The sequence below is a fragment of the Trachypithecus francoisi genome, unplaced genomic scaffold, assembly GCF_009764315.1.
Source record: "Trachypithecus francoisi isolate TF-2019V2 unplaced genomic scaffold, Tfra_2.0 Contig01585, whole genome shotgun sequence".
Taxonomy (NCBI): Eukaryota; Metazoa; Chordata; class Mammalia; order Primates; family Cercopithecidae; genus Trachypithecus; species Trachypithecus francoisi.
This window is the reverse complement of record NW_022681444.1, coordinates 4,506,192-4,519,181: the sequence shown is the minus strand read 5'-3', so window position 1 is coordinate 4,519,181 and position 12,990 is coordinate 4,506,192. Positions and strand designations below refer to the sequence as shown.

The window sequence follows — 12,990 nt, the reverse complement described above, 5'->3', positions numbered from 1 at the left end:
TACTTTGCATTGCATGATCTCACTTCCTCTGCACAAAAACCCCCAAAGACAGATCCTATTATCATTATCTATTTTACAGATACGGAAACTGAGATGCAGAGAGATCAGGTAAATTGTTCCAAGTCACACAGCCAGTAAGTGACACAGCTGGACTTTGAATCAAGGCCTGCATGGAAAATCAGTTCTCAATTACCAGTGAACAAATCCCTTTTCCTTTCTCTTTCTGTACTCTGCCTTGCATCCAGATACATGGATTGCCCTTTAATCTACTGTTCACTGGGAGTAAGGCCACTTCTTTTCCTAGGACAAAGGATGTCTCTTGCTAAGCTTCTAAACAATGACTGCTAACCAATACTGAGTAAACATCATTGGGGAGTGGGGGGTAGAGGTACAAAATTGTGCTTGTATCAGTCAAAAACATTTATTAAGAAGGAACTGTACATACTAACTGACACATTTTCCACTGTTAGAACAAAGTCCAAAGTAAATACTACACAACAATGAGTATGTATAGAATGCTATTCTTTGCGTAAGAGAAAGAATATATAATAAACAAGAAACTGGTAACAGTGGCTGCCTCTAGGGAAAAGGACTAGGAACTGTCAACATGAGGCAAGACAGACACTTACTTTACAATTTATTCCCCCACTTGCCTTAAAAAAATCCATGTGTGGGCCCGGCGCGGTGCCTCACACCTGTAATCCCAGCACTTTGGGAGGCCAAGGCAGGCGGATCACCTGAGGTCCAGAATTCAAGACCAGCCTGACCAACATGCAGAAACCCGGTCTCTACTAAAAATACAAAATCAGCCAGGCACGGGGCCTCACGCCTGCAATCTCAGCACTCTAGTAGGAGGCCGAGGCAGGCGGATCACAAGGTCAGGAGATCGAGACCATCCTGGCTAATACAGTGAAACCCCATCTCTACCAAAAAATACAAAAAAATTAGCCGGGAGTAGTGGCAGGCGCCTGTAGTCCCAGCTACTCAGGAGGCTGAGGCAGGAGAATGGCGTGAACCTGGAAGGCGGAGCTTGCTGTGAGCCAAGATCACACCACTGCACTCCAGCCTGCTTGGGTGACAAAGCAAGGCTCTGTCTCAAAAAAAAAAAAAAAAAATCCACGTGTGATTTTTTTACTTGCTCAAAATATAAAATAAAAACTATATTTGCTAGACGTGGTGGCTCACGCCTGTAATCTCAGCACTTTGGGAGGCCAATGGGAGGATCACTTAATCCCAGGAGTTCAAGACCAGCCTGGGCAACATAGTGAGACTCCCATCTCTACAAAAAATTAAAAATTAGCCAGGTGTCGTGGCACAGTACTTGGGAGGCTACGGTGGCAGGATCATTTGAGCCTGGGAGGTCAAGGCTGCAGTGAGCCATGACTGTGCCATTGCACTCCAATATGGGTAACAGAGGAAGATCCTGTCTCTTAAAAAAAAAAAAAAAAAAAAAAAAATTTAAACTATATTCAAAGAAACCATTTATTACTGGGCCTTTCCCAAATGCTTACATACATACGATTGCAATCATGAAGAATTACGTATGTTTACGAACAAAAATTGAATGAACTTAATGTGTGATGAAATGGAACCATGCAACAACTTTTGTCTTTTATGTTGAAGTTCACTAATTTTACTAATGTTACAATATTTTTGTGCAATAAATAAAGTGTATGTTAAAGGTACAGATACCATATGCATAAAAGCAGCAGGGACAACTTGCCACATCTTTTTTCCAGTTAAAGTCCTTCATCTGTTCTTTCAACAAGCAATCAGTGAGCACCTACTGTGTGCCAGGCAAGGTGCTAGACAGACGTTTTTAAAAGAAGAACTAAACAACAGGTCATTAGTTTCCTCCCTCTTGCCTTTGAAGAAAATATGATGGCATGCTAACCAGAAGGCCAGATCTAGAAGAACTCCTGGTGATCACATAGTCTAACACCCTCCTCACTCAGCTAAGAAACCCAAGGTCTGGAGACAGGAAGGGATTTGTTCAAGGTTATATAAGAAATAGAGGCCTCAGAATTCCCTGTCCTGCTCTCCTTGCATGTTACATGCTGTTCTGAGTGGCTTGTGTTGAAAGATGGGCAGGCAGTGAGAGACAGCACAGGACCCTAACCAGGTGGATCAGGTGCCTTCTCCCCTCCTGTCTCATTTATTCTTCTTAACAACTTCACAAGGTGGGCATGGTTATCCTTGCTTTACAAATTAAAAAACCAAAGCTCTGTGAAGCTAAGGAAGTAGTGCTGGTTCACTCAGCAGGAGGTGGCAGCCTGTGGTTTCAAACAGACCTGACTGACTTCCAAGTCACAGCTCTTATCCTCCATACTGAAAAGGAAAATCCATTTCAAGAGGTGGGCCATATCAGAGAACCTCAGATGAAGTATTTTTCATTCATGAAGTCTTTCTCTCGACCCTGAATGTTGCTAATCCCCTCACTATTCAACACATGTTCTAACTCTTCTTTGCCACCAAGTTTGAGCTTTCCTTCTAACCCAAAAAGCATGACGGTCACTCAGATAGCAGCAGTCTCTGAGAGCCATTAACACCGTTGCTGCCAAGACAGAGTGGGAGAACTTTCACATGCTGCTTCTACATCCTCTGGGACCTGCCACACAAGCACAGGCACCAGTAAGGGCCTAATCCCCTCAACGCTACTGGGTCACCACTGCACCAACTAGTGGTAATGAGGGAGTCCAGCACCATGGTTTCTGGCCCCCAAAAGTCCCATAGCTTCTATAGTGGGGGAAAAAAATGCAGGTTAGTAGCGAAGTATCCACCTACCTTCGCTTTTGTCCACGCAATGAAGGTAGGAGGCATTACAGTTTGGACTGGTCAACTACCAGCAAGCAGAGGCACTGGGCTTCGAAAGGTCACATATATGGGTATATAACACTCTTCTGAAATTCAGAAACAGCCCTGTCATCTCGCTTCCTTCTCCTCGCCCCTGTGAGTACACAGTGGAGTCAGGCATTGCCTTCTTTCAGGGGTCTTTTTTTGGGGGATTTCTGTGTGTTTTGAGACGGAAGAGTCTCACTCCATCGCCCAGGGTGGAGTGCAGTGACACGATCTCGGCTCACTGCAGCCTCCACCTCCCAGGTTCAAGCAATTATCCTGCCTCAGCCTCCTGAGTAGCTGAGATTACAGGTGCCCGGCACCATGCCCGGCTAATTTTTGTATTTTTCTTAGAGACAGGGTTTCACCATGTTGGCCAGGCTGGTCTCAGACTCCTGACCTCAAATGATCCACCCTCCTTGGCCTCCCAAAGTGCTGGGATTACAAGCGTGAGCCACTGCACCCGACCCTCTTGGAACGTGGTAAAATCAGGGTCTGTACTTGGATGGGGGCAGAGGGACTTCCATAGCCTCAGGCCTGAGCTTTATGCTCCAGCTCAGAGTCCTCACCGGGGTTGGGGTCTAAAGGTCAGCAAACAAATGTTCTTCTGCTTCCACTTGCCACTGCTCCCTGCGTTGCAGCAGTTCCGTCAGAGGCCTCGCAGGGAGAAGCAGTCACGATCCAAGACACAGCTGAGTCTTTTGGGAACTCCCAAAAAAAACCTCATCCCAAACTGCGAATAGAAAGTGGTCTAGTCTCACCTCTTAACTAGAAACAGACCCTCTCTTCTTTAGACTCTCCAGTCCCTGAATCCAACCTGCCCATCGGCATAAGAAAAGGGAAACTCTTAACTTTACCCAGTGATTTGCTCAGTAGGCACTGTTTCATCCTATCCTCACCAGGCCCCTGGGAGACGCACAGGCAGGTACTAACATGCTCATTTTGCAACGGAGGAAACAGGTGAAAAACTCTCCCAGGTAGCACAGTCAAAAGCTTTTGAATTCTCATCCCTGCTCTCCCCTCTTACAGGCTGCCATTTCAGTCTTTCTGAGACGCACTGCTGAGATCTACAGCAGCTTCTGGTACCAGTAGCCAGCAAGCCAGGACCCCTCCAAGCCTCACACTACTCTTCAAGCACACACATTTTTCAACAGCCTATCATCCAATGACAGCCAACACCCCCCCACACCCGCATCCTGGCATGCCCCTTCAACAGCAACAGGAAAGCCCGTGAGGTGCGAAAAACAGCGCGCCCCACTTAGGGCGCGGCGTAGCATCGGGGAGGCAGCCGGCCGGTAACCAGGACAGCTGAGCTCCAGGCCCGAGTCAGCAGTGGCACAGGCAGTCCCGGACGGTCCTTCTAGAGGCATTTCCGGATGCCCACAGAATCCGCAGGGAGCCCAAAGCCCCCGCTCCCACCCAAGACCCCCTGGACAGCGGAGAGGGCGGCCTTTCCTTCTTGGGCGACCACCCACCCTCGCATGCTCCTCACCTGGGGCCCTGCTTCCGCACCGCAGTCACCCGGGCCCCGCCCCCCGCCGCTGCAGGTCCCCCCCGACCCCGCCCCCCGCACCTGTGCTTTCCCCAGGTCCGGCGCGCTGGCCGCACCCCGCAGCCCCGCCCACAGCAGCCCCGCCGGCCCCGCCCCCCGCACCTGCAGCCGCGGCGCCCCGCCCAACTGCCTCCCCGGTCCCGCCCCCCGCGCCCGCGCCTCTTCCCCGCCGTCCTTCAAGCTCCCGGGGACCAGCGCGCCCCCGGCCCCGGACCTCAGAACCCCCAGATCCCGGCCAGGCCCCGGCGCCGGGCACCCGCAGGCACGGCTCGGCCCCGCCTCCCGAACCGAGGCCCCTCCCCGGCTCCGGCGGCCCTCAGGGTCCCGCCCCCCGCACCTGCAGCTCCCTCAGGGCCGGCCTCAGGGCCCGCCCCGCCCCGCCAGCCGCGCCTCTCACCGCCGCTCTCCCCGCCGCCGCAGTCCCGGCCGGTCACCTTGACGCGGGCCGCAGTGGCTGCCGCCGCTTCCTCATGGCCCTGGGAGCGGCCCAGCGGCAGCGGCGCCTTCGCTTGGAGGCTGGGGCCGCGCCGAGCCGGGCCGGGGCCGGGCCGGGCGCAGCTGGAGCGCGGGCAGACGCGGGAGCGGAGCCGGTGCCCAGCCGCAGTAGGAACCGTCCGCTCCAGGGCCTGAGCGGCGGGCCGCTCATCCAATCGGCGCGCGGCGCCAGAACAGTCCCCCAACCAGCTCGTTGCAGGGGTGGAGACACGCAAATCGGCCGGCTGGTCGCGCCAGTGCGCAGCCGCTGTATACGCGGTCCTCCCGGGCCTCGGCCTCCGCACTCATCTGCAGACGCCCTCTCCGCCTGCAGGGATGCTGCGCTGCCAGCACACCCTGCCCGCCGCCCGCCACGCCCATCTCCTGCCTAGAAATAGCCGCGCATCTCATTCCCCACACGGCCGTCCAGGCCTCACCCACTATCCCCCCTAAATCCCTACCTGGGATTTATCGTTTTCAACAAAAATGGTTTTTTGAGCAAGACATCGCCTTAGTGCCCATTCTTCACAGCTGGGAGGCAGGCACAGAGCCCAGAACGTCAGAGCCAGAAGAAACCTCGGAGATCCTGGGGTCTCAGACATGTTACAGCTGGGCAAAGTTAGGCCCAACGAGGTGAAGGGACTTGCCCAAGACCACACAGGAGCAAAGCTGGGGAATGAGCCCGGATCCTGTCTCCCTGCTCCCACATCCTTTACTCTGTGCCAGGCACGGTGAGGTGAGCACAGAGGTTAAGTCATTTGGCTGAAGTCGCAGGGATAATAAATTGCAAAGACAATTGAAGCCAGGTCTGTGAAGCCCTGGAAATCTAGCACCACAGCAAAACTCTTTTCTGCCTCCCACAGAGAGAAGGTACTATGACCTGCCCTACTCCGAAAGATTATTGAACAAATAGAATATCATTTTGACAATCTTCAAAGTAATTTTGCAGTAATATGAATGAATATGGAAAGATTGGTTACTATGCTTCCCAAAGCTTATGAAAGGAAAAAAGAAACAAACAAACAAACAAAAAAAAATAGTCAGTAGAAGTTAAACCACCTGTGCCTTAAGGTGACGTTTTTGCTATTTTGTATTAAGAGAAGTTTCTGCTGTTTTGTATTAAGAAAACGGTAGTCATCAAAGAAGGTACTAAATTATTTTGCATAAAGAGAACAAGAGCCTGGTGAGATGGCTCATGCCTGTAATCGCAACAATTTGGGAAGCCAAAGCGGGAGGATTGCTTGAGTTCAGAAGTGTGAGACCAGCCTGGGCAATATGGCCAGACTCGGTCTCTAATAACGATACAAAAATTAGCGAGGCGTGGTGGCCCAGCCTGTAGTCCCAGCTACTCAGGAGAGTGAGGTGGAAGATCATTTGAGCCCGGGAGGTCAAGGCTGCAGTGAGCCTCAAGTGATGGCGCCACTGCACTCCAGGCTGGATGACAGAGCGAGACCCTGTCTCAAAAAAGAGAGAGATACCATCCTGGCTAACATGGTGAAACCCCGTCTCTACTAAAAATACAAAAAATTAGGCGGGCGTGGTGCGGTCGCCTGTAGTCCCAGCTACTCAGGAGGCTGAGGCAGGAGAATGGCGTGAACCCGGGAGGCGGAGCTTGCAGTGAGCCGAGATCGCGCCACTGCACTCTGGCCTAGGCGACAGAGAGAGACTCCATATCAAAAAAAAAAAAAAAAAGAGAGAGAGAGAGAGAACAAGAGACAGTGTAGTGCAATGGTTCTGCCCTGGCTCTGCCACCAGCAAGCTGTGTGCATGTGAGCAAGTTACTTAGCATATCTATGTGCCTCCGGTTTTTTTGTTTTGTTTTGTTTTGTTTGGGGGGGTTGTTTTTGTTTTTGTTTTTGTTTTTGTTTTTTAAATGGAGTCTTGCTCTGTTGCCCAGGCTGGAGTGCAGTGGCACGATCTTGGCTCACTGCAACCTCTGCCTCCCAGGTTCAAGCAATTATCCTGCCTCAGCCTCCCGAGTAGCTGGGATTACAGACGCCAGACACACCACGCTCAGCTAATTTTTGTATTTTGGTAGAGATGGGGTTTCACCATGTTAGCCAGGTTGGTCGCGAACTCCTGACCTCAGATAATCTGCCTACCTCGGCCTCCCAAAGTGCTGGGATTACAGGCGTGAGCCACCGCGCCCGACCTGCCTCGGTTTCTTTATTGAAAGATGAGAATGATAAAAGTAGCAATCTCTTTAGACAGGCTGTTGGCAGGAATTAATGAGATGATACATGGAAGAGGGCCTGGCACCTAACAGGGCCTCAATAAACATTGGCTACTATTATATTTACCTGTGTGACTTTGGGCAAGCACAGAAGTGTGTGCAATATACGCTTGCTAAATGGCATCTATACTTTTATTATGTTTATGCATACTGTCTAAGTTTTCTTCGATGAACACAGATTCTTTTGTGATATATTAGAAGTTATTGTAAACTCAATTTTAAAATGAGAAAAGGTCATTTAATCTTGATTCTTGATGCTTCCAGAAGGATGTATTCATTCTTTCTACAAATATCTAATGGTTCTCTGCTATGTGCCAAGTGCTACTATAAATGCTGAGAAAACAGCACTGAATAAAAGAGACAAAAATTCTTGTCCTCGTGGAGTTGACATTCTAGTGGGGTAAGACAGCTATTAAAAATCAATATTTACAGTAGTAGGCTAGATAGAGAAAAGTGCTATGGGAGTAAAATGAAGCAGGAAAGAAGGGAGTTCAATGTTAAAGATGACAGAAAAGCTTAGATGGTGATAAGCAAGAAACAATAGGTTTCTTAAAGCAATAAAGCCAAGCGCAGTCTGAGAAAGAGAGAGAGAAGGATCTGAATAGTCATTTCTCCAAAGAAGATACACAGTAGTCAATAAGCACATGAAAAAGTGCTCAATATCATTAGCCATTAGGGAAATGCAAATCAAAACCACAAGGAGATACCACTTCACACCCATTAGGATGGCCATGACAAATAAGATAGACAATAACAAGTGTTGGTGAGAAGGTGAAGAGAATAGAACCCTTGGCTGGGCATGGTGGCTCACGCCTGTGATCCCAGCACTTTGAGAGGCCAGTGCAGGTGGATCACTTGAGGTCAGGAGTTCAAGACCAGCCTGGTCAACATGGTGAAACCCGTCTCTACTAAAAATACAAAAAAAAAATTAGCTGGGTGTGGTGGCAGGTGGCTGTAATCCCAGCAACTCGGGAGGCTGAGGCAAGAAAATCGCTTGAACCTGGGAGGTGGAGTTTGCAGTGAGCTGAGATTGCGCCATTGCACTCCAGCCTGGGGGACAAGAGTGAAACTCCGTCTCAAATAAAAAAAAGAGAGAGAATGGAACCCTTATACACTGCTAGTGGAAATATAAAATGGTACAACCACTTTAGAAAACATAAAGTTAGCATATCTGACTCAATATTCCACTCCTACATATGACCCAAGAAAAAATGGAAACAATATGCCCCCACAAAAACTTGTACACAGATGTTCATGGCAGCATTATTCACAATATCAAAAAATGTAAATAAACCAAATATCTATCAAGTGATGAATAGATAAATAAAATATGGTTTGGCTATACAATGGAATGTAAAAGGAAATGAAGTACTGATACATGCTATGACATGGATGAACCTTGAAAATATGCTAAGCGAAAGAAGCTAGACCACATATTATACGATCCCTTTTATACGAAATGTGCATAAGCAAATATATAGAGATGGAGGGTAAACAAAGTGGCTGTCTAAGGCTGAAGGAGAGGAGGATTTAGGGGCAACAAATTAGGAGTTTCTTTGGAAGAGAATGAAAGTGTTCTAAAATTAATTGTGGTGATGGTTGTAAAACTCTGAATATACTAAAAGCCATTGAATTATACTCTTGCTCTTTTTTTTTTTTTAAAACAGTCTCACTCTGTTGCCCAGGCTGGAGTGCAGTGGCATGATCTCAGCTCACTGCAGCTTCCAGCTCCTGGCCTGGGTTTAAGCAATTCTCCTGCCTCAGCCTCCTGAGTAGCTGGGACTGCAGGCATACGCCACAATACCTGGCAAATTTCTGTATTTTTAGTAGAGACGGGGTGTCGCCTTGTTGGCAGTCTTGTCCTGAACTCCTGACCTCAAGTGATCTGCCCATCTCGGCCTCCCAAAATGCTGGGATTATAGGCATGAGCCACCACGTCTGGCCGAATTATGCTCTCTAATTGGGTTAATTATATCTCAATAAAGCTGTTTTTTTATTTGTTTGTTTTTTTTGTTTTTGTTTTTGTTTTTGTTTTTGAGACAGAGTCTCGCTCTGTCACCCAGTCTGGAGTGAGGTGGCACAATCTTGGCTCACTGCAACCTCCACCTCCCAGGTTCAAGTGATCCTCCTGCCTCAGCCTCCCAAGTAGCTAGGACTACAGGCGCATGCCACCAGGCCCAGCTAATTTTTTGTATTTTTAGTAGAGACAGGGCCAGGATGGTCTTGATCTCCTGACCTCGTGATCCACCCACCTTGGCCTCCTAAAGTACTGGGATTACAAGTGTGAGTCACCACACTTGTCCAATATAGCTATGTTTTAAAGTTATTGTTGGTCAGGTGCGGTGGCTCACACCTGTAATTCCAGCACTTTGGGAGGCCGAGGCGGGCAGATCACCTGAGGTCAGAAGTTTGAAACCAGCCTGGCCAACATGGTAAAACCCCATCTCTACTAAAAGTACAAAAATTAGCTGGGTACAGTGGTATGCACCTGTAGTCCCAGCTTCTTGGGAGGCTGAGGCAGGAGAATCACTTGAACCCAGGAGGTGGAGGCTGCAGTGAGCTAAGATCATACCACTGCACTCTAGCCTGGGCAGTACGGCAAGACTTCATCTCAAAAAAATGAATAAAATAATTAATTAAATAAAGTTATTGTAAAGTCTGGTCAATCCCATCATTCCCATGCTTAAATATATGTAACAGGATGTGGAGAGGATCCTAGCTGTGCCCACTAGAGTTCACTGTCAAAGTGTGATGTGCTGGTGAAATGGGCACATTCTTAGTATCTGATGTGTTTGAGTCATTCTCAATGAGGGAAAGGAACTTTTGAGCCACAGGAGGAAAGGAGGATTGGAGAAATCACCAAGGGTCAATCCTCAACCCAGCTGTCTTCGTACAGACTTATACTTCATGGAGAGCCAAACTTGGGATGGTTCAAGGAGTTGTTCTCATTATAGATGCTGACCCATAAGGAAGGTGTGGCAGCCAGACTCTAAGGTGTCCCCACAATGCCCATCTCTTGATGTCCCTGCCCTTGTGTGGACAGGACCTGACTTGCTGCTAGCCAATAGAATGAGCCAAAGGCTTTAGGATGTATGTGACTGCATTACAGAAAACCGTAACCCAGGCCGGGCGCGGTGGCTCAAGCCTGTAATCCCAGCACTTTGGGAGGCTGAGACGGGCGGATCACGAGGTCAGGAGATCGAGACCATCCTGGCTAACATGGTGAAACCCCGTCTCTATTAAAAAAATACAAAAAACTAGCCGGGCGAGGTGGTGGGCGCCTGTAGTCCCAGCTACTCGGGAGGCTGAGGCAGGAGAATGGCGTGAACCCGGGAGGCGGAGCTTGCAGTGAGCTGAGATCCGGCCACTGCACTCCAGCCCGGGCGACAGAGTGAGACTCCGTCTCAAAAAAAAAAAAAAAGAAAAGAAAAGAAAAGAAAACTGTAACCTATCTTGCTAGGAGACTCTCTTCCTGGCCTTGAAGATCGCCATGGTGAGAGCTGCCCTATAGAGAAGACCACGCAGCAAGGAATGGAGGGCAGCCTCCAGCCACCAGCTGGCAAGAAACTGGGAACCTTTGGCCGAGCACGGTGTCTCACACCTGTAATCCCAGCACTTTAGGAGGCTGAGGTGGGCAGATCATGAGGTCAAAATTTCAAGGCCAGCCTGACCAACATGGTGAAACCCCATCTCTACTAAAAATACAAAAATAAGCCGGGTGTGGTGGCACACACCTGTAATCCCAGCTACTCAGGAGGCTGAGGCAGGAGAATCGCTTGAACCCAGGAGGCAGAGGTTGCAGTGAGCCGAGATCATGCCATTGCACTCCAGCCTAGACAACAGAGTGAGACTCCGTCTCAAAAAAAGAAAGGAAGGAAGAAAGGAAGGAAGGGAGGGAGGGAGGGAGGGGAGGGAAGGGGAGGGGAGGGAAGGAGGGAGGGAGGGAGGGAAGGAAAAAAGAAACTGGGGCCCTCAGCCCAGCAGCCTGAAAGGAACAGAATGCTGCCAATAATCATATGAGCTCAGAAGCAGATCCTTCACCTGTTGAGCCTCAGATGCGACTGCAGTCACAGCCAACACTTTTATTATAGCCTGTGAGACTCTGAAGAAGAGGGTCTAGCGAAGCTGTCCCTGACCTATAGAAGCTGTCCCTGACCACTGAGATAATAAATGTGTGTTATTTTAAGCTGCCACATTTGGGATAAAATTGTTACACCGCGAAAGAACTAATACAGGCCACAACCCACTCTTTTCTGTTGCCTAAGAGGTAGCTCCTGCTCAGAGGCCGTCGACACCGAAGTGTTATAAGGATTCTGGAATAAAGTATCCTCCAGATCCTGGCGGCTGGTATCTCTGGGGACATCAGAAGACAGAAAATAGGGCGCAGGAAAGAGCACTGTCATTAGGGACACAGGTGCTTTTCCTGTGCACACAGGTACAATGGTGAGGTGCCACCAAGGGGCGTCAGGGAAAGCAGCCATCAATACGGGAAACAGGAAGGAGGTGGAAGAATAGGGACTGAGAGTGAAATTCTGAATTTGGTCAGTTCTAGGAAACAATCTTGGCTTTTCCACTTCCCATCTATGTGGCCTTGGACAAGTATCCAAAGCTCTTTATGCCTCTGTTTTCTCATTTCTGAGAAGATAATATCCAGAGCACCTATCTTACAGAGTACTCCTAAGGAAAAGTGAGTTAATCCTGTCGTGACCATGAGAATGCACCCGGCAGCCTTCCAACTGTAGGGAGGTTATCTGACCAAGGGCTCAGCTGCTGCACTCTGAAATCCATCAAAGCATTGGCACCAAAGCCATGTTACCCATGGGCTGCACCCAACGACTGACCATGGCTGGAACACTAAGGCAGGCCTGTCCCCGGGTGACAATGGGAGTCCTCTGGTGATAGATAATCTTTGGCTCAAAGACAGCCCGACAGCCTTGCTGATCCTTTGTTGGACTGTGTGTCGTAGTGTGGAATGCTTCCACACACTCCCTTCCCTCTCTTCTTTACTTGAGGTCAGACTTGATTCACAGTCTGATGGCTCTCTCAACCTGTCCCAGCTCCCCGCCCATTTCCCCCTGATAAAATCCTTGCATGTTTTTTGTTTTTTTGAGACAGTATCTCACTCTGTCTCCCTGACTAGAGTGCAGTGGTGTGATCTCGGCTCATTGCAACCTCCGCCTCTCAATTCAAGTGATTCTCCTCCCTCAGCCTCCTGAATAGCTGGGATGACAGGCACATGCCACCACACCCAGCTAATTTTTGTATTTTTAGTAGAGATGGCGTTTCCCTATATTGGCCAGGCTGGTCTCGAACTCCTGACCTCATGATCTGCCCGCCTTGGCCTCCCAAAGTGCTAGGATTACAGGCGTGAGCCACCACACCCGGCCAATCCTTGCATGTTTAATTCTGTTGTGGCACCTGCTCCTTAGTGAACCTGGACAGACACAAGAAGCACCAGGAATAGGCAGCGAAAATAGGTGGTGAGATGTGGATTTGGGCTGATTCACCCACTGCTCAATAGGTACAGAGAATACCCTCCTGCTGGAGCACAGATAGTCCCTGGAACAAGGTGGTGGCTCACATGCTAAAGATTTCACTGACAGCAACCCGGGAAAATATCCCCATGGAGGAGAATGCTGTGCTGGGCACATATTTTCCAGAGTCTGAAAAATATGGGGAGAACAATGTGGACAAAGACAGAAGAAGTTAGTTGACTGTGTTGGAGAAGGATAAGGAGAGACTGAGAGCTGTTCAGGGGCAGTTAAGAGCTAAGCATGAGAACCAGAGAGCTGGATGGTAGCTTATAAAAAGGCTCTTATCACCTGTGATGGTGAAGGACAGACACAATTGAGTTGCAGGCTGAAGAGCCCCAGAGACGTTTGCATATTCAGGCAAG

General features: G+C 49.2%; 1 protein-coding gene across 18 annotated transcripts in view; it reads right to left on the bottom strand.

The window, feature by feature from the left end:
- Positions 1 to 12,990, bottom strand: part of RALGPS1 (Ral GEF with PH domain and SH3 binding motif 1) — a 327,157-nt gene that overhangs the window by 309,221 nt on the left and 4,946 nt on the right. For 6 of the 18 annotated variants that reach the window (XR_004432328.1, XR_004432330.1, XM_033191383.1 and 3 more), the window contains exon 1: positions 4,785 to 5,010. The exons of 1 other annotated variant lie outside the window; for it this stretch is intronic. The gene's annotated coding sequence lies outside the window, so the exon portion shown is untranslated. 11 more of the 18 variants (XM_033191438.1, XM_033191432.1, XM_033191443.1 and 8 more) reach the window with 7 other exon arrangements.